The following is a 27,761-nucleotide window of genomic DNA, read 5'->3' as shown; positions in this document are numbered from 1 at the left end:
AGCAAGCTATAATGAAGCATTGCTCGACCCCGGAAGAATACATTAACGAAAGTTACGTATGATATTCCCATTATTGCACCGTAAAGTGCATTTAGTTTCGATAATACTGACGTATGTACCTAACGTGAGGGCTGACGTTACGTCGCACCATAAGTTAGACTTTGAACGCCAATGTTATGGACGTGCCTGGAAAGCCCAACATGTGCACACAGCTACTACACTTACAAAATCACCTTGATCAACCTCGTAACGCTTGGCTAAAAGCCATAAAATACAGCATAGAAGTACTCGCTGACTGCTTCGCATGAAACAGATTCCCAGAAAGCAGGGGATCTGCCGAATTTTCGTTTGGAGCAACAATCCGAAAATGTTTAAAATTAATGTCAGTACTTCTTTAACGAATAGGCCGACTACGTCACGGGACCCTGGAGTGCTCTTCGAAATCGAAACTGCCTCAGGTCCTAACATGCGAGCACATAAATAAACATTCGTCTTGCGCTGGGGCAAATGAGTTTCGTTGCCGTTATTAAGGAGACTGTCGCCACTGATTGGGAGAAAAAAAAAGAGGTTCACAAATTTTCTGTCACCCCTCCTTTAAAACATGCAAACTGCACGTAGTTATACTACGGTCACGTAAAAGCGCGTGCGTTGTTCTTCACTCCCGCGTACAGGAAGCATCGGCAAGCCCAAACAAATTGTGACACTTGCTGGACAAATAAAAACGAAAATTTAAATAAAAAAAATAAATTACGACTGTATTCTGATAGCGTTCATGTCAGACCAGACTTTGCGTACAGCAGCCCAAAAAAAAGCATGACGAATGTTCCATTCTTGAAGCAGTTTGCGCATGCGTGTGAGAACGACATTGGTATAAAAGGCAAAGCCGCATGGTCGACAAGTAACAGCGGTTTAACTCTGTGTTGGCAACTATTCGTGCGGCTTCTTCCCGCGGTGGGCACTTCGCGTCTTCCTGCAGATGTACTACGTGGACGACCGATTCACTGATCGAGCATTTGCGTATCGGCATGGCTTGGTGTCTGCGTACCAGGAGCCAGGCCTCATGGTTCTACAAACAGCGCTCTAAGTGAAGGTGAGTTATGCGTTGTAATATTTTCGTTGGAGCATTCGTGTTTCGCTGCAGGTGGCAACGAAGTTTCATTTGTTCAGAGTAAAGTGGTAATACTGAAATTTGACATTAGCACAAAAAGCCTTCAAGAGTAATAACAATTCGTCGGGTTTCACGTGCCAGAACCACAATATGAATATGAGGAACGCGCTTCAGTATAGTAACGGAGAACGGGCCAACAAAAAAGCGGCAGATAGTAACTCTCGCACAGAAAGAAATCTGATGATGAGAGCAGTGCTTTAATAATACGCAGTAGTCCTGTTATTCTTTCATTTATTTGCTCCTGCGAATAATTTGGGACGCTTCTTTCAGCTAGACCGGCTTCCGTCGACACCTAGCATGTTGCCGTCCTATACATCACAAAGCCTACCGAGTAAGCTAACTTGAGTGCGATACCGTGACATTTGCGCCAACGGCTACAAGAGATGCGTTCAAAGCCTACCGAGTAAGGTAACTTGAGCGCGATACCGTGTTGCGTTCACTTCAGTTTTGGTCGAAGGTAGTCGCGTGTTTGCACTCTTCCTGTTTTCGCGGATTCTGCGAGTTCCACAGCTTAGAAATCAGCGCCGTGACTTTTGTACTGGCGTGGTTTCCTTTATATGGTGCTACATATCTGTTACTACTGCCGATAAATGTAGCCGCACCGTTGGCAAACATTGAAACAATCTAACCGCAGGTTCAGTGCCGTCGACGTTGCCGGCGCTGCGCTTCGAAATGATGTACATGTTTCCCATACTTTCTGAAAAAGGAGACAACCGTGCGAGACCGCATGTAGAAAGCTGATAAGTGGTACACACGATGTGTGTGATCGATAACTTCCACTTCTTTTGTTTCTGAATGGCGCGCTTGCACAACAACCTGTGTTGAACACTCAGATTTTTGCTTTTTGTGGTATGCTATACTTGTCAGACGTAGCAGTTCGCCCTCTAAATGCGCCCGTTCAGCAATGCAGGAGCGAATAAGTGACGTTACATCGTATAGATTAGCATGCGCACGTTAGCTGAATTATAGACGAAGTCAAGGTCATTTTCGGGTGGTCAGTGGTGCAGCAAATACATGACTGCGTAATATTGTCTCCTTACCAGTAAATTTTGTCCGTGCGGGTACAAGATGTTCTAGATATGTGTTTCCATAAGACCATGAAACGTTTTTCTGCATGGGCGGCCACAGGTATACACTGAAATTTAGAAGACAGCACTTCGGTGTGACTGCGGTCAAAACCTGGTGTTCAAACAAACCCGGGTGTCGCTTTTTTTGTTGTTGTTTTTCAACCACCATACACACCGTACAAGTTCACGTACAAATTGCATTTTCTAAGTAAGAATTTGTGAAATATTGGGCAGGCCTAGTACGTGACGTGCTGCAACACAATTTTAGGCATCTTAATTCACTGATGCTCTCGAGGCATCTTTCGCTTGCATGATATAACTCATGAGAAAGCATGTGCCAACCACGATACGATTGAAGAACGCCGTAGTGGGGACTCCGGGTTAATGTAGGCCCACCGGGATTTACTTAAATTGCAAGTCCGCCGCGGTGGAGCAGTGGTTATGGTGCTCGGCTGCTGACCCGAAGGTCGCGGGTTCGATCCCGGCCGCGTCGGTCGCATTTCGATGGAGGCGAAGTGGTAGAAGCCCGTGTACTGTGCGATGTCGCTGCACGTTAAGGAACACCAGATGGTCCAAACTTCCGGAGCCCTCCACTACGGCGTCTCTGATAATCGTATCATGTTTTTGGGACGTAAAACCCCAGATATTATTACTATTAAATTGCATCCAGTTCTGAGAACACGGGTGTTCGCATTTCGCCTATCGAAATCTGGCCGCCATCGCCCGGAAACAAAGCCCGCGACCTCGGGCTTAGCAGCGCGACAGCTTACGCGCTAAGCTACCGCGGCGGTCGTTATTCAGCTTGCATCTCTGCACTTTTATAGCTCGCTCACCTCTGCGACCAATTGAACCCATCCCGCTAATGCGGTACATTCATTAACGCGATGCAGCCGCTTTCTTGTGTTCTTTTTTTAATTGCATAAGTGCGATTAGCGATAACCATTTTGTAGCTCACGGCTGCAGCGAAGTTGAGAGCTCTGTGGCCAACGTAGCGGGGTGCCGGATGCGCGCCGCGCGTTGAGCGAAAACTTTGTACGAACTATTGCGCAGACATGGTGGCAGAAGGCAGATTGCTCAAGCTAATCGTCAACAAAACAGGGCAGGGGGGGGGGGGGGCATTTCATGCAGGCAGTCACGGCCAGGACATCGTCGTGACCGAAAACCGTAAGACCGCACGTGCACATATACCCTCTGATAGCGAGCACCAGGAGTAATCCGCCCTTATTGTGCTGCCGACTGCGATTCCGTTTTGCGGGTAACATTTTTGCGGATGATCTCGCCCACACTTTTCAACAAAACATGAAAAAGTGTTGCTTCAAAAGCGGCGCAGATTGATCGATAGCATTGAGCATCCTTCATGTAGCAAACACACGTGCGGCGCGGCTGACGACTCACTGCTGTCGTCATACGCGATGGGACGGCAGTGAAAGATGTGGTGGGGGCTAATACTGCTCCCTTGTAACTAACTTAGGCAAAATTAAATTTCATTGCAGTTGGCCTTCTGATGCACTTAGGATGCATCCCTTTTTTTTCTTTCTAACGATTATTAAAAAAGTAGTCTGCATTAGCGAAATGGGCTCAAAATGTGGTATAGGTATGTTATCGCGAAGAACGCCGCGCGATGCTAGTCGAACCTATTCAGAAAGCTTGGTAAAATCACATCCACGGCCTGCCTGACCTTTTCCCGCACCTGTCACTTGTACATGACATTTGTACGTTTTTCGCAAAAAATAAAAATCAAGGGAAGTGAATAACGAAAAGACCGGTTGACTAATTCATTGAACATACGGTTGGTTTCAACGGACTCTATCAGCTATATGTACTGGACTAGGCCCTTAGTATCTGCTGATGCTTTATACGCCACATATTGTATATGTACAAAGTGCCTCTGATTATTTTTTATTTTCTTATTCATTTATTTTTCCTAGTTTTCTTTGTGTATTTCTTCAATACTACTATCATGATGATGGGATAGCCGGCTCTAACGTAGCCTACCTTCCCATATTTTTTTTTTCATATATAAATCTATAAAAAAAAAGCTGACCAAAGCCGCGTCAAAGTGCTATCGCGTGTAGTACTGCATAATCGCTCCCATAGTTTCAGAAACAGTGACGTATGGAGCAACAAACCCAATCATTATACCCAATCACTAAACCCAATCAGATACAATACGTGTTGCGCGAGACCAAGCAAATAGCTGCACGACCAGCCTCAAAGGCCATGCTATACAGGGTGTTTAAGCTAAGAAGCACCAAGTATTACAAAAATTAAGCATAGGTGCTACGCGTCCCCAATTAGCGCAGTATTGTTCTGAGCCATATAGAGCACGTCAGAACATTTTTTCCAATCCGCCAAGCTCGGCAATTAACAAAGATTGCTTAATGAACTTTTTAAATAGTAACTCTATAGAAACGTTTTCAATACAGAAGTTGTAGCGCTTGCTCAGGAACATCGAATTTTTCAATCTATGTTAAGATAACTCCCCTGCTTAATTTTTTTCCGGCCTTTCTTTAAAGCGCGCAAATTTTAAAAAATACCACGTGACTGCCGCCAAACGCGCGGCGCTTTGTGCCCTAAAATGTAAGTTAAACGAATTATCAACGGCTGCTTCGCGCACGCAGATCGATGGAACAGGTTATCGGTGACTGCGATGGACGTTAAGCGACAAAATGAGCATACCGTTTCAACAACAAAAAAAGATTCTTCAAGGAAAAATTTGGCAGATCCCACGTACCGTGGGAATCAATGTTATGCGAAGCATGCGCGGGATGGTGACTGTGGCGTAATTTTGATATTGAGCGAAACGTTGCGGAATGACGCCAGAGAAATATGGAAGTGGTGTACGCGCACTCATATGTTGAAGAGTCGCATATCAATTATAAAGCCAGTTGTTTACAGTTGCGTAGCGATGGCAACAGACACATGGGTGTTACCAACACTAGAGGCGGTAAGCTGATTTGTAGTGCTTATATTATTGAATACTGGATAGCACGAATCCGTACAGGGCAAAGAAGGAACACAGGCGCACAGGGCAGGCATAACTCGCAACTAAGCTTCATTCAGGAAAGTTTCCCTAGATATATACACAGCCGCATGGCACGCGCAGGGGCACTGCACGTACGGTACAGTCACAGTTACAGTTGTAATGCTTATATTTGCCGTTATGAAGGAGAACGCACGCACATACGGAGAACGAACGACGTACGCACGATCCCGCGTGCATGTGTGGAAGGGGTTCTTGACAGTTCTTGATCAAGGTCATCATCAAAGTGACCAGTGAGCCCGAGCAGCTGCACCGGACTTGTTAATCGGATCCGTTCGTGATCACGGTTACGAGGGGTCTAAGTGTACTGGAGTGCGAAGTATAGTGCAGATGGTGGAAATCCTGGATGCCTCTTACGATGAAATCATCTATGATGCATCCTGTCGTGGACGTGGCAGCGAGGCTTTTGATGCCCTCTCCACATCCAATCCGTCTTTCACGCAGTATAGAGACCAAGCATTTTTGCGTCCTGATAAATCAGCGTTGAAGACACCGGTAATGATTAGAGGCCTGGTTCTCTCAGCACGAATATTGTAGGAAGCATTGGCGCCGGTTTTTGCGTAATCCACATGGTCCACGTTGCGGACCACGAGTACGAGTGGATGGTGGTTGAGCGTCTTCCAGGGGTGCTCTTTCTTCAGTTTCCTCACTTTCCTTGCGTCCGCCGCGTTGGTGTAGCGGTTAAGGTGCTCGGCTGCTGACCCGAAGGTCGCGGGTTCGATCCCGGCCGCGGCAGTCGCATTTCGATACAGGCAAAATTCTAGATGCCCGTGTTCTGTGCGATCTCGGTACACGTTAAAGAATACCCAATGCTCAAAATTTCCGGAGCCATTCGCTACGGCGTCTCTCACATCATATCGTGGTTTTCGGACATAAAACCCCAACAATTACTATTATTATCGCTTTCCTTGCGTCTGTATCACCTCCCTCTGTATCATCTGTGGCACATACCCGCACAACATTAACTCTGGTTTACGGGTATGTGCCACACGTGACTGAGAGAAAGGGTTTCATGACGTACGCGACAGGTATTTTGCGTTATTCATGTCATGACCAGTGAATCGTGTTCGTCATACACTGATCCCCTGCTAGGCCAATTTTGGTATATTACAAGTTATACAGACGACCAGGAGAGCGCCCAGACGTAGGCGGCTAGATAGATAGATAGATAGATACGTAGATAGAAACGGCCAAAGTGCCTGAGGTTCGCTAAGAAATGCTTCGCAATTAAAAGCGGCAGCCACGGAGCAAATGCCACATGAGACCGTAGGCAGCATTTGATGCAGCGTAGGAATTTTTTTCTTTTCTTTTCGCACCAATGAACACACGCATTGGAAGACGAAGAACGAAAACAGCGCTAAACACGGGACGAGAAGAGGACACAAACACCGCGCCGTGTCCCCTTCTCGTCCCGTGTTTAGTGCTGTTTTCGTTCTTCGTCTACCATGCAGCACCAACCAGCCCAAGCAAGCACTTTGTTAAACAGGCATTGGAAGGGGCGAGGGTGACAGCGCGATGAAGGACCGAGCTAAGATTCACTCACACGTTGCGGCCGCTCTTTCGTAGACTTTTAGATGCGAAGCATCTTATGGCGGAGTTCAAACTGGTGGTGGTGGTGTGCGGTGTGACCACCCTTACTGCGCATGCGCAAACACTCTCCACACACCTCCTCGTCACTCCCCCTCTGAAACGCGGGCTCGACATGCCGAAACGCTGCTTCGAATCGCCTCATGGTCCCCTTTAGCGGGAGATGGTGTGATTTTTTTCTTTAGACGGTACGCCCCTATCATCATTTAGCGTCCATCGCAATCACCGGTTGCCTGCTCCATCGAGCTTCGTGCGCGGAGCAGCCTTTGATAATTTGTTCAACTTACATTTGAGGGTCCTAAAAGCGTGGTACTTTTAAAAAGTCACGTGGTACTTTTTAACATTCGAGCGCTTTAAAGAAAGGCCAGAAAAAAATTAAGCAGGGGAGTTAGCATAGATTAAACAAGCGCTACAACTTTTGTATTGAAAATTTTTCTCTAGAGCTACTATTTAAAAAGTTCATTAAGCAATCTTTGTCAATTACCGAGCTTGGCAGATTTGAAAAATATTCTGACATGCGCTATATGCATACCCAGGAATTCGGGACATCGCTTATAGTGTACCGTTTTTCACACCACGTGGCGTACGGACCTTCAACGTTCAAAATGCGCTTACGGCAAGCGATGACGCTTGCCGTAACCGCACGAATTGAGAACACGACAATACATAACAAAAAAAGCACGATGACGACATCCGCTACAACCAGCGAGCACGAACCTCAGTCGCCGACAGATAACCGCAACGCATGCAACGAGCGGCCGGTTGGGCTGCTCGACTGTGAATCAGCAGTACTGTTGCAATGAAAGGGTGCACACGTATACAACTCGCTTGGCTGTACTTGGTGACGACGAACTCTCGAAAGAGAGCGCTGCCCTTCCTCTCATCCCCTGCCTCTCCAAAATATTTCGGCCAATGATGTTGTTGGCTCCAACGGGTTTCTTAAAAGAAAGCAAGACCGTCCTTTAGCGCTGCTGCTTTTGTAAATGTGAAAAAGCTAACTTCCAGAAAATAATGCAAGCTTGGGACGTAGTGACGACGATCGCGGGTTTCCGAATGTGCAGAGAGTCTTGACGTCCCTAATTTTTGTTGGCGTGAATTTATCGAATCGACATTTCGCACTATTACGTGAAGACGCCTGGCCGTGTTATATTCGCTGCCACAGACATTTTTCTTTAAAGCTCAATAAGAAGCAGAAGGAAAGGAAGAATACCTTTGCAAGCAGAATAGTGTTGGATGATCTTCTTAAAAAGAATGGTTTTAATAAAATAGCTTTAGTTTCAACAGCGCGCTTTTTGTTTCTAAATAACATAACTAAAGACGTCGGAAAGCACCGACTTCATTATACGCATGACACACTACACAGGCCGCGTTTTTCTCTCTGTTAAGTGTTGGTGAAGGAGTAATGAGACAGATTAGATTACTATAACGTATCGAGAAACCCGCGTTGTTTGACTGCCTATGCTGGTCTGCAGAAATGTTGGAGGTCGCGGCTTGGAACCTCGCTCTTGCGGCCAGCTTTATTCGGGACAGAATAGCGCGTTCTATATTTACGTGGTAAAGTTCGCTAAAATACCCCTCGTCAGGACCCGCTTAATGTATTGATTACGAGCTGCAATATTTCATTTATGTGAGCAAGGACACCTGGAAGTTTCTCGAAAAGCCGTTTAATTTTTATTCGCTGTGTCATGTGTTTGTTTACCGTGAGACAACTTATAGCACCTCATCAGGCGATGTTTGGGGTAAGCTGAGCAACCTTTCACAAGAGTTGCCCTGTTGCCTGCCCTGTTGCCGTGCTGCCAGAAGATAAACATTGCTGTCAACGCAGGCCTTGTCCGCCACGGTGGAGCAGTGATTATGGTGCTCGGCCGCCCGAAGGCCGCGGTTCGATCCCGGCCGCGGCCGTCGCATTTCGATGAATGCGAAATGCTAGAGGCCCGTGTACTGTGTGATATCAGTGCACGTTAAAGAACACCAGATGATCGAAATTTCCGGAGCCCTTCACTACGGCGTTTCTCATAATCATATCGGGGTTTTGGGACGTAAAACTCTAGATAGTATTATTAACTCTGCCCTTACCTTTGCCAAGGTGATGGCCAGCAAGCGGAGTTCTTTCCCTGCCTTCCCTTGCTATCGTAGGCAATGTACCTTACGTGACAAGCCCCACCTTTTTTCTGTTTTTCTTCGCGGCGCCTTTAGAGTGACCACATTGAGCGTCTCGCAATGCGAGGTTAACTGAAGCCACGTGCTGTAATCAATGACGCTGAAAGCAGTGTGCTGCAGTGCGCGACTCGCGTCTCGCAGGAAGTGTGGCCCCGTCCGAGATGCGCGGACTACTTTTTATTATTTTCATGCTTGACAGACACGATGTTCACCTACTAATCTACAGACCTAATTTGTCAGAAATCTTAGATCATGAAATTCTTCGGTTTCCTCGACTACCATATCACTCATTGCCATCGTTTCAATTGTACAGTAATGTCAATAAACACATCGCACCGTCAGAGGGTGCTAAGTAACTATCACTCATTAAGGAGAGAGCGTTGTATGGCTCGTGGTTTTAAAAATCCGGCGTTCGGCGGCGCGAATACCATTGGTACCAAAACTCGAGTGGGCCGATACCGCAGGCTGTGCAACAACGGGTGAGGTGGAAAATGCTTGAGGGTGAGGGTGGGACGAACAATGCAATTGACTAATAACGTTAAAGTAGTTTATTTAATGAATGTCTCTCCAGAGCATAGGTTACTGTGGTCTCCTTAGCGTGAGATAAAGGGGTTAAATTTTATTCCAGCGCCGCCGAGATAATGTACATACTCGCCGTGCGAGCTATTGGCAGATAAAGTTTGGCGCTGCTAAGCGCGAGGTCGCGGGTTCGATTCCCTGTCATGGCGGCCGTATTCCAGCAGGGACGAAATGCAAGAACATCCGCTCATTTAGATCTAGGTGCACGTTCAAGAACCCCGGGTGTTTAAACCTATTACAGAATTACCCACTGCGACTTGCCCCGTAATGACAATGTGGTTATGGCAAGTAAAATCCCTTAAATTATTAAAGTAGGACGCTAGGGGACAACAGAAATAATACGTGAAAAACAACCCCCTACACATGCTTCATCATTAACGTTGGAGTGTCACGCACCGAGTTTTGCCTAAATTAATGTTGGGCATGTTCTTTCATCTGCTTATAATAATTCGCAAGTATCCACGTGTATGTGCATGTGGACACTTCAGAATTACGGATGCTCTTGCCGCAGGATTGCTTGCTTTGCTCGCTAGGCCGTCTTCTGGCGCTGCTGTCACATGCGAAAAGCTACACCGCAGTGTGTATTTTCGCGGGGTACAAGTCAAGAAATGGCTTCTCCTGCTCTTTGTACTTTTTTTTTTCAGTCATATAGCAAGTTGAGAAATCCAAAACACGACTAGACGCTTAAGACGAGTGCGGTTTAAACCAATGCACTGCGGAGAAAACATTAAACCAGGTTGAATATAAAGGCTTCGAGCTTTCATTTTTGGTAATTCAATTTACATAAACCAACACTCTACCAGTATCAAGTGTTAATAATAATAATAATAATAATAATAATAATAATAATAATAATAATTGTTGATGTTTAACGTCCCGAAACCACGATATCATTATGAGGGACGCCGTAGTGGGGGGCTCCGCAATTATTGACCACCTGGGGTTCGTTAACGTGCACCTAAATCTAAGATAAGATTTATTCCAGTATTTTTATATATGGTTCGTCGACGCTCCAATTCCGTAGTTCCTGCGTAACTGCTGATACTCGACCGAATAAAATGCCTTCTCGTAATCTATGAAGGTTATATATAGGGGTTGGTTATATTCCACACATTTCTCTATCACATGATTGATAGTGTCAATGTGGTCGGTTGTCGAGTATCCTGTACGAAATCCTGCTTGGTCCTTTGGTTAATTGAATTCTAATGTTGTTCTAATTCTGTTAGCTATTATGTTTGTAAATCGCTTGTGGACAACGGACAGTAAGCTGATCGGCCTGCATTTTTTCATGTCCTTGACGTCCCCTTTCTTGTGGATTAAGATTATGTTAGCATTCTTTCAAGGCTCCGGTACCTCACCGTCAAGAGGCACTTCGTATACAGGGTGGCCACTTTTTCTAACACATTCTGTCCACTCTTTCAACAGATATGATGTTACATGATCCTCACCAGCGGCTTTGCCTCTTTTCCCTCCAAGGCTTTCTTTATTTCCCCTGTCGTTACTGGTGGGATGTTCGATTCCTCTGGTCTACTATTACTTCTTACATTATCGTCCTGGTTGCCCCGGCTACTGTACAGATCTTTGTAAAACTCCTCAGCTACTTAAGCTATCCTATCCATACTGTTAGTGACTTTGCCTTCCTTGTCCCTTAGTACCAGTGTTGCGGAGTTCCCACTCCGGAATTGGAATGACTCCGGAATCATTCCACATTTTCGCGATCCCGGAATGGAATGGGAATGGAATTAAGCGCTTTTTGCACGGAATGGAATGTGAATGTAATTACGTCTTTTTCCAAAAATAGAGCAAGTTTTCGTCTACGCGCTGTTTATCAAACTTTTCAATTATCACGTTATAGGTTTCAAAACAGGAGAAAGTGCCTCAGATCAGGCTGGCCGACGTTTCGATAGGGGACCTATCTTTGTCAAAGGCGCCTTGTCATCCCTGGCGTGTTAGTTTTAAGGGGTTAGTGATGACGTCATCACTAACCCCTTGGACATGACGTCATCACTAATCCCTTGGACATGACGTCATCACTAACCCCTTAAAACTAACACGCCAGGGATGACAAGGCGCCTTTGACAAAGATAGGTCCCCTATCGAAACGTCGGCCAGCCTGATCTGAGGCACTTTCTCCTGTTTTGAAACCTATAACGTGTATCCATCCGTCGGCTCCCTTCTTGATCTTTTTCAATTATCAGTAAGTCAGAACCTTGAATTTAACAATAAAGCAGTATTTTTAAAATGGCTTGGCTTATTACAAGCACGGTACATTTATATAATAATAATACTATCTGGGGTTTAACGTCCCAAAACCACGATATGATTATGAGAGACGCCGTAGTGCAGGGCTCCGGAAATTTCGACCACCTGGGGTTCTTTAACGTGCGCCTAAATCTAAGTACACGGGTCTCAAACATTTTCGCCTCCATAGAAAATGCAGCCGCCGCGGCCCACGGTACATTTATAAGCAACGCGCCTACTACAATCCTGTCCTTATATAGACTGTGTTGCTCCGAAGTCTCGAGCTGAGAGCTGGTCAGCCTGCACTCCCACTGCTCCTGGGTGGGATCATTTCATTATTATCATTATCCTTTTTTTTTAGATGCGAAGTATCTTATGCCGGTGTTCAATCCGGTGGTGGTGGTGGTGTGCGGCGTGACCACCCTTACTGCGCATGCGCATACTCTCTCCACTCCACCTCTCCCATTTCCCTCTCCCATCCCCCTCTCCACTTCCCCTCTCCCCTCCCCCTTTCCACTCTTCCTCTGAAACGCGGGCTAGACATGCCGAAATTGTCTTCTGCGCAACGCCGCGATGAGCACCAGCGCATGCACGTCCACTCCCCCTCTCTCTCCTCTCCTACGCTGCCCCCTCTCGCACGCCTGCCGGCTGCGTTCCCCGCTCGCCCTGTGAGAATTAACGGCCAGGCTAGAGGGAAGACAAGACGCGCGTAGCGTTCCTCTTCGCGTTCCACGACGCGAGGTCGGTAGCATGCCCAAAGAACGCCAACGGAACGCGATCGTGCAAGTGCTCCGGCTTCGCATCGCCTCATGGTCCCCTTTAGCGGGAAATGGTGTAATTTTTTTGCATCTTTTCTTGCTACGGCTCGGCACATACCCGCGTTCGCATCGCGAGGGCATTAGGGAGGAACGTATTTTCCGACACCCTTAATTGCTACTACTGTAATATGATGCTCAAATTAGTCATGTAGGCGTGAGTACATGTTTTTTTCGAAGTCGAAGGCCATAACGTATTCTCTAGGTCCAGCTTTAGTTAGCCAGAGCCACGGTGTAACCGTGGCCAGAGCCAAGGGTAGACGTGTAAAAGTGTGAACGGTCTGCCAATTTGTAAAAGAGAAACCGAGGCATAAGTCAGTGTGCAAACAAATGCATTATCCCAGCAGCTACTGAAGGGAGAAACAAATTATCCCTGCGCGTTGGTTCCTATTGATACCCCCACACGGAAGCGGCCAGGGGCGTAAGCCAAGGGGGGGGGGGTCGGGAGGGTTCAGCTCCCCCCCCCCCGAAATTTTTCAGTTTTGCTTGCGTATATAGGCACGCACACATACAAACGCACGCACGAACATACATCAAGTATGGTTGAACCCCCCCCCCCCCGAAAAAAATTTCTGGCTACGCCCCTGAAAGCGGCGAATACTCTCTGCACAGCCTGATCTTTATCTCACGAGCAGTTTAGTACCTGACACACGTAAATAACCTTTGCGACAAGGAAGACATTGCATGCCTGCGCACAGGCGAACACAGAAAGTCCTCCTCACCCCATTCATGCTTGAAAGGCGCGCTTGACAAGCATGAGTGCTGACGAGCAGTGCTGCCCAGTGTTCCATATTCGATGCAAAGGCACAAGGTGCCCGAGCGGTGCACTGTTCCAACTAATACCGGCAGATCTAGAGGATTTTGTTCCCTACTAACCAAATCTTAGTTTTCCCCATATTCACGACCGCTTGGCAAAACTGCTTAGTCTTCATCAACGCTACTTTTGTCAGCATAAAAATGCGTTATGTCGTCATTTTAGCATTAACACATTTAAGCTTAAACAATATTAAAACACCATTCGTCCAAACACGCTGACCATGCAAATACTATAGGCAGCGGGAGAACTGCCCCTATGGGAATTGGTAGGGTGTATGTACTGCACGAGATATGTCACCAAGCTATACTATCCCTCGACCTTGGTTACGTGCTTTGCGTACTTTTGCAGTTCATAATTAATGTGATGACATCAGCTTTATGGGGCGTTCATTCTTAACTCGATAAAACTATCAGATGCCTTTCATACGCTGAGGAATTACAGGAATGGAATTACGGGAATGGAACTGCCCGGCCATTCCCGGAGTGGGAATGGGCTAAGTTTTTTCATTCCGAGGAATTGAAGGGAATGGAATTGCGGCAAGTTCTAATTCCCCGGAATGGAACTGGAATGAAGGCGCCCATTCCGCAACACTGCTTAGTACATACATCTGGTTTTTGCCTATGCCCAGTTTTCTCTTCACCGCTATGAGGCTTCGTCTGTTCTAGAGATGACTAATAAAAACATAGCACGAAGTCAGTCACGTGCGAGTCGGGCCGGGTCCCCTGCCCCTGCAGCATAAATTAAATAAAACAGTACAACTCGGCTTCCTAGATGAAGTTCAGGAGCGGTCTATGCAATTCGCAGATCCATTTGGAATCAACGTCCGTCGACACTGTCGACGAGCTGAAGGTGAGGCTCTGAGAAAGAGTATAGTAGGCGTTTACTAAAATAAAGTATACATTGATTAGACCGCGTGCGCGTCATTCGCACCATATATGTAACAAACCGTAAGCTTTTATCGCCCTTCGTTGATACTAACTGCTGTTGTTGCATTTTAGAAACGCTGGTTGTGCTTTCGCGTGTTGGCTAGCAGGTGAATGTATACCGCAGATATGTATAGTCGTGAGCAAGATGAGCTGCAACTCTGATATTACCTTTTGAATAGGCTATAGCGACTAAACACAGCGAGCAAGCGCAAAAGTGTTCATGACACTAAATGCTCAAACGGAAAGGTGTGTATATGGCAATTCAGTACGTCACATTTACACTAGTACATTACAAGTTTTTGTACACTAAACATTAATTCGGTGTTCGGCTCATAATGATGACAACAGAACGTCTTGACGGCATCGGCACGCGATAACGCACATGCCGCTTAAGTGCTACGTCCGATATACATACATACGCTCAGCAATACCTACACTGACTGCGTTCTTCCTTTCACATTTCATGCGTAGATACATGCAGATGCGTTCGGATATGTGAAGTGTTTTACGAAGTAGGAATATTCAAGCGGCGACGTGTTTCTTTTTTGTTTTTTTTTCGTCTCGTGCTCCCACGGCGCCAACGAGCAGCGGGCGACCGAACGGCTGGCTCGATCGATGTACACACTTTTCCCATAGTGCCTACGCTCCCACGGGCGTTCTGGGATTGCTTGAAAGGGTTTATTAGCAAGAATCTCCCAATGCATTCACCCTCTCTCTATAGGATATCATGTGATGCTTTGCAATCTTATCCTTCAATTAATTTTTATTATATATCTCCACTTAATTATTTGCCTGTAACTATCCGCGCAATTAATTACTCCTTTAAATTGCGGAAGGGTGTCTTGAAGGGCCAGTTGGTGCCTGTTACTGCGTTGAAAATAGCGCGAAAACGGGACGAAGGGTAAGGAACAAACAACACAAGGCGCTGTTCCTTTGTTTTCTTAGCTTTCGCGCCCTTTTCGCACTGTTTTCAACGCAGTAACATGTAGCAACTGGCCCTTCAACACAGCCTTCTGTGATTTGTTTCTCTTACATCAGGCTCTTTCGCACCCAGTGCTTTGCATAATTCATCAATGTGCCAGCGCTTGTGTAGTTTTTTCCTTAGCCTTTGTCCAGTTTTCGCGCTGTTTTCAACGCAGTACTCCTATAAATCGTGATCTCTCGTAAATGTTTCTCGTAGCACATGTGAGTGATAAATGGCATCTATATTAAAGGAATAATTATCATTGATTACGAATTAATCATATTTATTGCTGCTAATTAACAATATTCTATCATTTGCCGTTATCGTGCTATAACTGCATTGATTGAGATACTAGCTATCTATCTGTCTTAATTATGTCCTACACTGACAGCTTGCACCCCTACATTTAAAATATGTTGAATTCGTTGTCGCCATTCATTAGTAATGCACTGCATGCCAAGGTGTGAATGTAGATCAACATTAGTCACTTGCTGAGAATTCTGCTTGGTTAACCTAATTTTCAAAATTCGCGCAGCTTGCACAGGGTCGCGCAAAGCTTGGCTAGAGGGGAGCTGGTCGACACTTGGCTGGTCCTGGCTTGACCAGCCAAGTGTCGACACGTGCATTCACACGCCGATGCACGAAGTGTTCACGGGATCACATTCTAAATCACGAGTATAGACTATAGTTGTTGATCGGGTTCGATTGGGTATTGCTTGTCAATCACAACACCAGGTAGGATAATTAGCTTAAGTGGATTAATTAGAATAATTAGCTTAATAGCATTGTAACGGAAGAACAGCGCGAGAAGACAGGGTCGGAAGGGGCACACACACAGCGCTCGTGTGGGTGCCCCTTCCGTTCCTGTATTCACGCGCTGTTTTTTCGTTACTATTCTAACAAACCAACTAGCCCACCGACATGCAACAGCTTAATTGGTCTAAGTGGCACATTGGAGACTTGGTGTCGGTTAGCTTGCATCCCAAGTCAGACAAGCCTTAATTATAACTGAATTAGCCTAACTCGCACACTCGACGCTCGGCCCCGAATAGCTTGCATTCGAAGTCAATCTAAGCCTAATGAGCTAATTATTCTAATTGAAGCTAATTAGGCGCAGTACTATTTACTATTATTTACGCTTTGCTCGGCACATCTTGTCAAACGCGGCATTGCTACGCACACCAGAATCTCAACTACGCTTAAAGGGACACTGAAGCGGTTTTGAATTCGCGAATTTATTTCAAATTCGGTATCGCGACCTCTTAGAACATGCCTGCGAAGGTTTTTCCCCCCGATTTTCGACTAAACAACGGCGCTATAAGCGAGCAAACTTTGGCCGAGGGAACGCTCCCCTGCGCGCGCGGAGCGCAGGGTAGGAGGACGGCAGAGAGAGAAACGTGGAGAGGTGACGTCATCGACAGGAACGAGCAGGGCCGTTGCGCCTGTTTGCTTCGGTTTGTTACTTGTTTCTGCTGCGACCTGCTGCCTAGCGAAGCATCAGTTGTGCCAGTTCGCATGGGTTTCTTGCCGTTGCACCATTGTCTTGTTTCGATTAGAGATTTTTGCTGTCCGACATTCACTAGTTGTGTTTGTCGGGGGTTGAAGCGGACTCGCGATGCCGCAGTACTGCGCGGCATATGGCTGCTGCAACACTTTCGGTCGCGATGAGATCGATTTGCATAAGTTTCCTCGGGATCAGAAGATGGCTGCAAAATGGGTCACTGGAGTTAAAAGAAAAGACTTCAAACCTACGAGAGGAAGTGTGCTGTGCTCTAAGCACTTCCATGACAGCGACTACGTACGAAGCCCGTCTCTGATGCAGTCGCTGGGATTGACGATCAAGAACAGCGACGCGATTCCTTCTGTGTTCCCGCACCTGAGGGGGGCCTCGCGCAGGACGTAAGGTGCTTCCGTGTTAAACTCTTTGATATGGCTTACGATGAGATCTCGAAATCGGGTACTCTACATGACAGTCGCATACTTATGACGCGGCAAATATACCGTTTGCATTTCAACACGCCATCATTATAGTACTGGCCAGAATTCCGAAAGAGCGACGACATTGTAAACAGAACTGCAATATATGAGCCAAATTATCCATGCGCAAGATCAGGGGCGTAGGCAGAAATTTTTTCAGGTGGGGCGGGGGAGGCACCTCCTTGATCTGAAGTGGGGGCCGGGCAGGAAGATGTGGTCGAGTGTCATTGTGTGCTCTATATGCTGTGGCAAAAAAATCTTGCGCAGTGGCGTGGCCAGCGCGGGGGGGGGGGGGCACGGGCCCGGTGTGCCCCCCCCCCCCCCCACTCTGGCTACGCCACTGCGCAAGATTGCAACGCAGCCCGGAGCACATGTCACCACTGCGGCAAAGATCGGCTCTCGTGTGCTTTTTTTTTCTCTCGCGATAGCACACTGACTCATCACATGCTTTTTGCCCGCTGCGAAGTGTGACACTGATTGCGTCAACAACGCTGCACTTTGAGCAGAGAAATTCACGAACAGCTGATGTTGTCGCACGATGTGCGCGCGCAGCGCGGACCCTGCCAATACGCGGCTAAAAGCGACTGCCAATGCTGCTGTTCCCTATCGGATATAATATACACGGCTGAACGTATCATTTCTATCGGTTCACTGCAGTGAAATTAAGCACTAACATGCACCTTGCACGTACCAGTCCATGTTTCCGACGCGGGTGAAGGTTACCGGTTGGGACACGCTTTCTTGTGCCGCATCATCGGCGCTGGCAGCATCTTCGGTCGTCGTTCCTACAGTGGCGACCGGCTCGACATGTAACAGCAACTACACGCCGATTTCAACAAAAGAAAAGAAAAACACGGCATCGCCTGCTGGAATGCGCCGTCAGCTGTCTTCACAATTCCGTCGATGATGCCACGGAGCTTCGACCAATCACAGGCGGCGGCGAGACTCGCAATGCCGGCCGAGGCGCCTGTTGCTCGTTTTCGGCAAAATAGTTGTTTTTCCTAAAGGTGCATTGCAGGTTTCGCTGCAATGCATCTTTTCATAAAACTTCCCGTCGAGCCTCACAAACTTCGCCAACATCAGCCAAACTTCACAGGTTCGAACACTGAATAATCAAGATTGGGTCACTTCAATGATTTAAGCAGGTGAGGGCGCATTGTTTTTATATAAATTTTAAATTCTCTCCCATGGAGTTTCACATAGCACATTAAAGTGGTTCTCGAACCCAGGATGTTTATGGGAATAAAACAAAACTTCTCGCACTGCGAGATGGACTCCCAGGTTATATGGACGAAGTGATTTAAGCCTATATTGAAGCGTTGCACTACAGTAAATGTTTAAAGGTCGATTCCCATTCAGTGACGCTGCCACTCAGCAGCCAACGCAACAGATGGCGCTAGTTAATGTCCCAAATTCCTGGACATGACTCGGAACAATACTGCGCTAATTGGAGAAGCGTAGCACCTAAGCTTAATATTTTTAATACTTGGTGCTTTTTTCTGAAACACCCTGTATACGCATGAAACGACACTCTGCGGTTAACATGTTCCGGAATACAACAAAGTACTACAGTGCATTTTACATAGCAAACATTTCGTCACATACATGTACACATTACACACGTAAGCAGCATACGCACACGGCACTTCGTATGTTATTACAATTAATGTACAAATGTTGGTATAATAATGAATGAGATCTTTTACCTGCTAACGTCACGTAGGGCGTGATCTTTTTACGAGCTGGCAGCTGGACAGTAATCACTCGTATACTACCTGCAGGCATCAAGTATGCCAGAACGAGACCCCCGCTACGAATGAACGAAAGAAGCTAGAGGTGTGTCAATATTCGAAAATTTCGGATAGCATTCTATTCGATTCGGTACTCGAATCGAATAGCAGACATTCGAAATACCGCATGTTTTAACAGCGAAGCTGTTTAGCAAATCGTTCCCTGTCCAACGAACCAAAAAACTATCGTCACCATGAACGGGTATGTGCCACAGAAATTGGGCAAATCCCACTACTCACCACTGGTCCATTAAAAATGAAGAAGGCAACAGTTAGCCCAACGCTGCGAAGCGACGGCGGCGAGCCGAAGATCCTGAGTACGTACAACGAGAGAATACTAGCTAACGGGAAAGGCAGCGGCGGCTGCGGGAAGACCCGAAGCGATGGAAGGCCTACACCAACGATGACGTGCCCGTAGATATGTGAAAGGGGCAAACGCTTGGTTTCGGCGCGAGTTTCTGTTTCTGGAGTTCGGACATCCATGTCGTCCGTAACCGTCTGTGGTTTAACTCGAAACTCTCTGCGCTGAGAATCACCGTAGAAATAACCTAGCATCACCTAACTAAAGCCTAGCAACGACCTTGAAACAACCTGCATCACCTATCTAAGGCCCAGAAGAACCTGAAGCAACCAGATTAGTCTATGGCGAGTCATCAGCGTCTCGGAGAAAACGACGAAGTTGCGCCTCAGCTGCTCCGCACGTTCGATAATAATAATATCGGGGTTTAACGTCCCAAAACCATGATATGATTATGAGAGACGCCGTAGTGGAGGGCTCCGGAAATTTCGACCACCTGGGGTTCTTTAACGTGCACCTAAATCTAAGTACACGGGCCTCAAACATTTTCGCCTCCATCGAAAATGCAGCCGCCGCGGCCGGGATTCGATCCCGCGACCTTCGGGTCAGCAGTTGAGCGCCATAACCACTAGAGCACCGCGGCGGGGCTCTCCGCACGTTCGAGCCTAGCGCGAAAGAAGAGGAGGCCCGCAAGAAGACAGCATCTGTGGTTGCCCATCGCAGAGCAAGCATCAATAAAATATGTGTGAAAGCGAACGCCTCACGTCTTCCCACAAGTCTTCAGAAATGTCCAGTTTCGCTGTTTCAAGCTTTGCGCGGCTTAGTGCAAGCTTCGCGATTTTTTTTTCGAATAGTTTTCGAATAATCAGCACCGACGGGAACACCCGAAAACAATGAAACTCTGGAACAGCCGAAGGTCATTTTTCGTCTTTAATCACTGAATTACCAATACGCACGCAGCCCAACATTTTGCGAGATTACCTATGCTAAATTGATTACCGGATGAAGGCGTTTTTTTTTTGCTTCTTAAAACTCCACTCCTACTCTATTTTTACTATGCTGCATCGCATTAATCAGTTCCTGTCTTCGTCTTGTAATAACTGACGTTGGGGACTACGGCTGCGCTCAGCTTCACTGTAGACAACAGACGCGTAAATTGTTTGCGTAAATTGTTCTTGCAGATGCAGCTTTCAACACTGATGCTTTCGGTGCAGAGGCCCATGTTGTAATGTCAGATTTATCAGTTTTATGACAGATTTAGCTGTAGGCGTGGTGTCTCAATTTATTAGAAGCAAGCGACTAAGTATCACCATGATTACGGTAGTAACTGCTGTATTTAAACCTACAGTTGCGAAATATTTCGAAGGCTCTGGTCGCTGCTGTATACGAGCTTACCTCGGTATTCATAACCGAGGTATTAGGGTCGGTTAAAAGTAACCGTAATGTTGTTTGGTGAAAGTGTGTGAATGTTTGTTTAAATTAAAATGTTGTAGAGTGTAGGACTTTTGAAAATGGTTGTCTTACTATTGGAAAACTATCCCTAGAGTATTCTATTAGGATTAGATTCGGTATCATCACTATTCGTATTCGATTTGGTTTCAAAACTCACTATTCGCACACCTCTAAAAGAAGGGGAATTTTTAAGGGCTCGTTTTTCTTTGTTAGACACAACGTGGCATCAATTCGGCCATAACGAGAATCCCGCTACGAATGAACGAAAGAAAGGGAATTTTTAAGGGCTCGTATTTCTTGTTAAACACAACATTGTGTCTAACAAAGAAAAACGAGGCCTGCGAAATTCCCCCTTCTTTCGTCCGTAGCGAAAATTGTAGTACTTGTTTTACATAACTAAAGTTACACCCTTTAATTGAGTCTTCGGCTATGCGTGTAGTATTTGTCGTGTTAGCGTTTAGTCCGGCTAGTGCTTGTCGCTATTCAGTGTTATAATATAGGCCATGCTTGTAGTTCCGTCATGGCCTACAAGTTCACATTAGACTAACTTGCGTAGTATTGTGTTCTACAAAAAGATCAATGGAGTGAAAAAGGTGTTGCACTTTACATATTGTACAAAAGACGTGCTTTCGTAATAGTGCGAGCCTGTAAGCTGGCAAAAAGTGCATCTTTAAAGGAACATGCTGATAGGTTTAGGACGATTGCAATAAATATGACGCATTTTCAGAGTTCCGAATAATCGTATGGTTTGCGTGGTCATTTCAACAGTCATCAAGAACTTTATTGACGAGTCCTGAGGAGTTTGAGCCGCCGGGGCATCCACGAGGGACACCCTAGCAGCCGCTACCGTAGGCGACGCCCGAGTCGGGGCGGGAACGTGGTGGCGTTCCGCCAGTTCTTGGGCCCTCCGGACTGTCTTGAGTTTGGGGTGGAGCTCGGAGCTACTGAGTGCCTCTTCCCAGTCGGACTAACTGGTGACTGCTCCCCGAGGTAACGCCAGACATTGCCAGAGCATGTGCGAGAGTGAACAATAAAATTTCTGTGCAATCTGGGCATTGTGGAGTGATGTCCGAGTTGTAATGACCGAGTAGGCAACGTGATGGGTACGATCTCGTTTGTAGCATGCGAAAGGCTACCGCTTGCGCGCGTTCAAGCTTTGTGTGTGCTAGGGGTATTGGCTTCTGTTGTTACGATAGTGAGAGGTGATTTCGTGGAAGGCGAGTAAGGGGTCGTTAAACTAAACTGTATGTCTGGACCCAGCTCTTCGGTGGCTGGTTGATCGTCGCGGCGGGTGAGTTCTCGCGCTCGGTCATGAGTGGACGTCTTTGCTCATGTGGGCAGGGAACCAAGAGAGGCATTGCCAGCACATGTGGTTGCGTGGTTGTAAAATTTGGGCTGCCTCACGCGCGATATTGCCGGTTTCGTAAGCCGGAATGGCGGCGCGTGAGTCTGTGAAGACGCTGGTGTGCGAGGGATCGATCATCGCTAAAGCTATGGCGACCTGCTCGGCTATGGCGCTCGTTGCTAGTCTAACCGAGACGGCTGAGCGTAGGGCTCCATCGCCATCTACTACCGCGAGTGCAACGGTGGAGGAGTTACCGTATTGCGCCGTATCGACGAGTACGGAAGAGTCGCGATTCGCGGCGGTGCGGTCGAGGATCGCGCGAGCCCGGAGCAGGCGTCTGTCCTTGTTGGGTTGTTGGTGGACGTTTCGTGGGAATTAGGTTACCATGTAGGTATCTCGAACATCTCTCGGGAGGGTTACTGAGCGTCCAAGGTAGGGGTGTGGGGGACATGCCGGTCTCGTTTAAAAGTCGACAGCCTGCCTTGGAGGAGGAGAGGCGGACCATTTGGGCCGTAGTCTCGGCCTCGATGAATTCGTCGATGTCGTTGTGCATGCATAGTTGGTCGATTCGGGAGATACTCGTGTTTTGGGGTAGGCTGAGGACTTGTTTAATGCTTTTGCGCATGAGTTTCGTCTTTTCCACCTTTATCCAGTTGTGCGCAGAGGCGACGTAATTGATGTGGCTAATTAGGAACGTTTCCACTGTCTTGGTTAATTATACCCGCTCTGCTTGTGTGCCAATTAGCACGATTTCAGCAACGTTGTTTCGAGGTGCAAAAATAGTGCTTTAGCTTTATTGTTAACAAAAATTCGGCAGATCCCACGCCTTGTGGGAATCTGTTTCATGCGAAGCAGTCAGCGAGTAGTTGTCTATGCTGCATTTTTTGGCTTTGAGCCAAGTGTTACGAGGTGGATCGACGTGTTGTTGTAAGTGTAGTAGTTGTGTGCTTATCGTGGGCTTACCAGGCACGTCGTCTACACTGGCGTTCACAGGGTAGCTTAAAGTCGGACGTAACGTCAGCACTCACGTTAGGGCACAGACGTCAGTATTATCGAAACGGAGTGCACATTACAGTGCCATACGTAACTTTCGTTAGCGTATTCCTCTGTAGTCGGGCAACGATTGAATATAGCTTGCTGAATCATAGATAGAATTGTAATCTTTATTAAGCTGATATAAAAGCGAAGCCATCCCTGGAACCTCAACTGACGGTAACCCTACATGATGCCTGTATCATAGGAGTACATATGTAATGTTTGTTGTTTTGTTATAAAATTAAATAACCAGCACTTCAACCACAATTGACGTTGCACCGACATAACGGGTGCGTGTTCTCTGAATCAGAATAAAGTTCATTCAACAACGCCTGCATAGGGTCTTTTTCCAAAGCACTTTCTAGATCTGGCGTGGCTCTGTGGCAGAATACCTGATCACCACGCAGAATTCTGGGGCCCGATTCCTGCTGGGAGCTTAATTTTTATTTGCATTCGTCTGGTCAACGCGGCCGATGTCGGTTTTTCTTAACGCCTTACTTATATTTAGGTGCATGGTAAACAACCCCAAGAGGTCGAAATTTTCGCAGCCCTCCACTGTGGTGTCCTTCATAAATGCTGGCTTTGGGACATAAAATCCCAACAATTCTATTACTCAAACGTCTGGAGTGGGCCAAGTTTGTTTTGAACATGAGTGAACTCAACCTTTGAATTGGGTAGTCAGTTTAGTACATGGTTCTACTCAATGCTGGAATTGTGCAAGGTCAGTTTTGGCGTTAGCCACGTCCATTTTGGAAGTGGGACAAGGTAGCGTCGAGAAGGTCCTCACTGAATTGTAGGCAGGGGCGAAGCCAATTATGACCAGATTCCAGCTAGACTTCCAAATTCGTCCATTCATTTTTGGGTGGACCTAAAAATGCCCAGTATGCCAAACCATGCATTGCCAATGTTATCCTGCTGGGACATTGCCAAACTGCGCATTGCTTGTTGCGTTGACATGCAATCCATTCCCCCGGTGAGTCCAGTTGAAGCCCCGTATTATTTCCCGATATCTGCGACATCTGATAGAGCGCGCTCCAAAGGATCTTAATGGACTTTTTCCATCCATTGTTATAGATGCGAAATCTTGACAGGTAGGATATGTAGTGAAGAGTTCGACGAAAGTTCGACTGGTCAGGTAACATTAGGATGAAGTTGCGGTCACTAACCAAGTCAAGGCGAAAACGCACGAGGGACGTTTACGGGCTTGTACGGGTTCCTTGATCACGCTAAAGCAGGCAGAAGACGTCTCTTATACTAAAATATGACTTAGAGAATTGGTGTCGTCAGCGGACAGATTTCCATTGTTCCTGTTGGCGGTGTTGTCGACTGAATAAAAAATTTAGAAGTATTCTAGTTGCTAGATTTTTCTCCTTAGCTGTTGTATTGGAGTCATCCAAATCGATGCGGTGACCGCGAATGTCTGCATGCTCAGCCAGGACGTTCGATGCTTTCTTGTTGCCGATTTCTCTCTGACGCTCCTTCAATATCCTCCTGAACTTGCCAGTTTCGACGATGTAGCTGCAGTCTGCACATGGTACTTTGTCGACAAAAGGGAATTCTCGCTGTTTATCGGATCCCCGACGTTAGCAAGCTGATTTTTCAGTTTGTTGAACGGTACGCGTGGATTGTGGATGTCGTATGTAAACATGCGGTTTAGAGCTTCGCTCACACCTGGAACGGACGGAACACCGGTGCGCCCTGCAGAAGGCCTGCTTTGAGACGGCTTTCGATAAAACGAGAGATAAAACAGCGGAAGGCTTCTGGCAAGCCTGATGGCATGAATAGCCGGTATGAGTCCTTCCGGGCGCCGAACGAGAGTCTGTTCCTGTTCACTCACGCAGACGTGGAGGATGGAAAGGATGTTATCCAACTTGTATTCTGCAGTGAACTGTTTATATGGTGTTGAGAAGATTCAGGAGACTTGTTGCGTCTTACACTTGTATAATGCTGAAGCAGTCGTCTACATAACGGACGAAAATATTTGGTGTGGGCGCAAAGTAAGTATTAGGTGAGGGCGCAAAGTCTGTTCCCAAATTGCCGGTAGTCATGGAATGGAAGATCCCATGGCAATTACGACCGTTTGCTGACATAACCGTTTCCTGTAGGAGGACTATGTGTTGTTCAAGCACATCTCAAGCTCCCTTACCTGTTCACTTAGCCATTCCCGATTAAGTAATTTCCTGCAGTAAAAGAGCTCAATGTGGTAATTTTCAACATGACTGTTATCGCAAGATTGGTCCTGTAATGCAAGGTTTTTGGCTTGCAATTCCAAGGAGTTTTGTTAAGCCACCGTATAGCATGATTTCTCCTTATAGAAGCAATGGTGTGGTTTTGTCTTTCCACTGTAGAAATATGCGTGCTCGTCTCCTTCGCAGGATCCGGAGAGTAGCAGAATTCGCGATGTGTCCTGCGCTGCCCAGGGGTTCAGCTGTTTCGACAATGCTTCGCAGCGGCTCGGTTACCCATACCAGCGTACTTGGTGTCTTCTCCATCTGGTACTCTGGGGTTCTGTCGATCAAGTGTTCTGCACGACCGAGCGTGCTTTTCTGCGAGTTGCGTTCTCACCGCAATCGAGATGTTCAACCATTGCAGTAACGGTGGACCAAGAGCAGCAGAGTTCAAGGACTATCAAATGCTGGTGCGTAAATACATTCACCGAGGTGTATATTATCTATTGAGGACCAATAATTGCTTGCGTGTGGTTTCGCTTTTGAATTGTTCAATTGCGAAAGCGTATGCTCATTAGTTTGCACATTGAAACTCTTAATGAATGATGCATACGGAATAAAATTTCTGCAGGCTACATTCTATTACCACCGTAGGAGAATACTGGGCAAAAAAATTATACCTTCAGTTCCGTAATAACTTTCAACGAATGTTCGCACTAATGTCGTTGCGTGGGCAGTTGCCAACCGTATGCAGCTTGAATTTGACGTGTGCGGAAGTAGCGTAGACGTTAGGGTGAGTCGGGTGTAGCTCCATGTCGTGATGAATTGGCAACACAAAACCAACGAAAAGAACTGTGTTCTTTCTCCAGTGTGACTGCATTAGTATTTCGCGCCTAATTCATCACAACGTGACGGTTACTATTCGTTCAGAACTATAGGGGTTTAAGTCGAAGAACGCGTTGGTTCGTAGCGTCAAGTAGACTATTTAGGACCATACGACGTCAGAACTTGAGGCGGACGTAACGATAGCCGTTCGTTGTGTGAGCCCTGAACGCATACCAGTGCAAACTTGTGTTACGTAGTAGTGCTGCGTGAATATTCCGAGCAGGAAAGACTAAGATAGTGCACAAGAAATGCTGGTGTTGATTGTTTAATCACACTTTGAAGGACGTTCAGTTCAACTAAGCTTTGATTTGTCACACTTACCTGAACATGTGTGTTTACTAATAGGTATTGTGGTTTTTTTTTGCACTTAATTAGGGTGAAGAGGAGAAGGCTGGAGGTCGGCGAAAGTGAAGGTGATTCCGTGAGCGGCTCCTGCGGTGTGCGTCTGCTTCGAAGGAGAACTCGCTCAAATCGGGGAAGAAGCGTCGATTAAAGGCAGCCGCGACGTCAACGAGTGCTTACGCGAACGAATGCGTGACCACCCTGTACGCATTGGATATGCCCCTAGACTCTGCGCTATATTTATGCGCTGGACGTCGTATATGTACATATTTGTCGTGATTATTTTGGATTATTTTGTACTGCGTTATTCTTTTTAGCTGGTCTTGTTATTGTTTGTTTAGTAGCACGACCATGTTCATGGATGGGTTAGCCGGCTAGAACATTGGCTGACCTGCCATGTTTTCCGTGTATAAGATTACAGAAAAGTTATTAAAAGGTGCGTGCGGTTGTTGGTGCGTCACTGTCGTTCTTCCAGGCTCAGCCAGAACAGGTTGGCGTAAGGGGAACCTCTGCAACAACACAGCAAACTTCGTTTGCTGGCGCTTGGCCGACTCTGGACAGATTCGTCCTGCGCGCACAGCAAACTTCGTTTGCTGGCGCTTGGCCGACTCTGGACAGATTCGTCCTGCGCGCACAGCAAACTTCGTTTGCTGGCGCTTACTCTTATGACAGATTCGTCCTGCGCGCACAGCAAACTTCGTTTGCTGGCGCTTGGCCGACTCTTATATGACAGATTCGTCCTGCGCGCACAGCAAACTTCGTTTGCTGGCGCTTGTCCGACTCTGCCTGAGGGAGGTGTAGCCAGATTCGTCCTGCGCGCACAGCAAACTTAGTTTGCTGGCGCTTGTCCGACTCTGACTGAGGGGAGGTTATGCCAGATTCGTCTGCGCGCACAGCAAACTTCGTTGGCTGGCGCTTGTCCTCCTCTGACTGAGGGGAGGTTATGGCCAGATTCGTCCTGCGCGCCACAGCAAACTTCGTTTGCTGGCGCTTGTCCGACTCTGACCTGAGGGGAGGTATGGCCAGATTCGTCCTGCGCGCACAGCAAACTTCGTTTGCTGGCGCTTGTCCGCCTCTGCCTGGGGAGGTTATGCCAGATTCG

The 27,761-nt window shown here is 46.9% G+C and overlaps 1 long non-coding RNA gene across 1 annotated transcript; it reads left to right on the top strand.

Moving 5' to 3' along the window:
- Positions 1–834: 834 nt before the first annotated feature.
- Positions 835–27,107, top strand: LOC119388719 (uncharacterized). Its single transcript, XR_005182805.2, has 4 exons — positions 835–1,090; positions 21,653–21,874; positions 25,640–25,902; positions 26,693–27,107. It is a non-coding gene; the product is annotated as an uncharacterized LOC119388719 (long non-coding RNA).
- The last annotated feature ends 654 nt before the right edge of the window (positions 27,108–27,761 follow it).

This window comes from Rhipicephalus sanguineus, chromosome 4 (genome assembly GCF_013339695.2).
Source record: "Rhipicephalus sanguineus isolate Rsan-2018 chromosome 4, BIME_Rsan_1.4, whole genome shotgun sequence".
Classification (NCBI taxonomy): Eukaryota; Metazoa; Arthropoda; class Arachnida; order Ixodida; family Ixodidae; genus Rhipicephalus; species Rhipicephalus sanguineus.
Note: the sequence above shows the minus strand (reverse complement) of the source record. Positions and strands in the feature narration are given on the sequence as shown.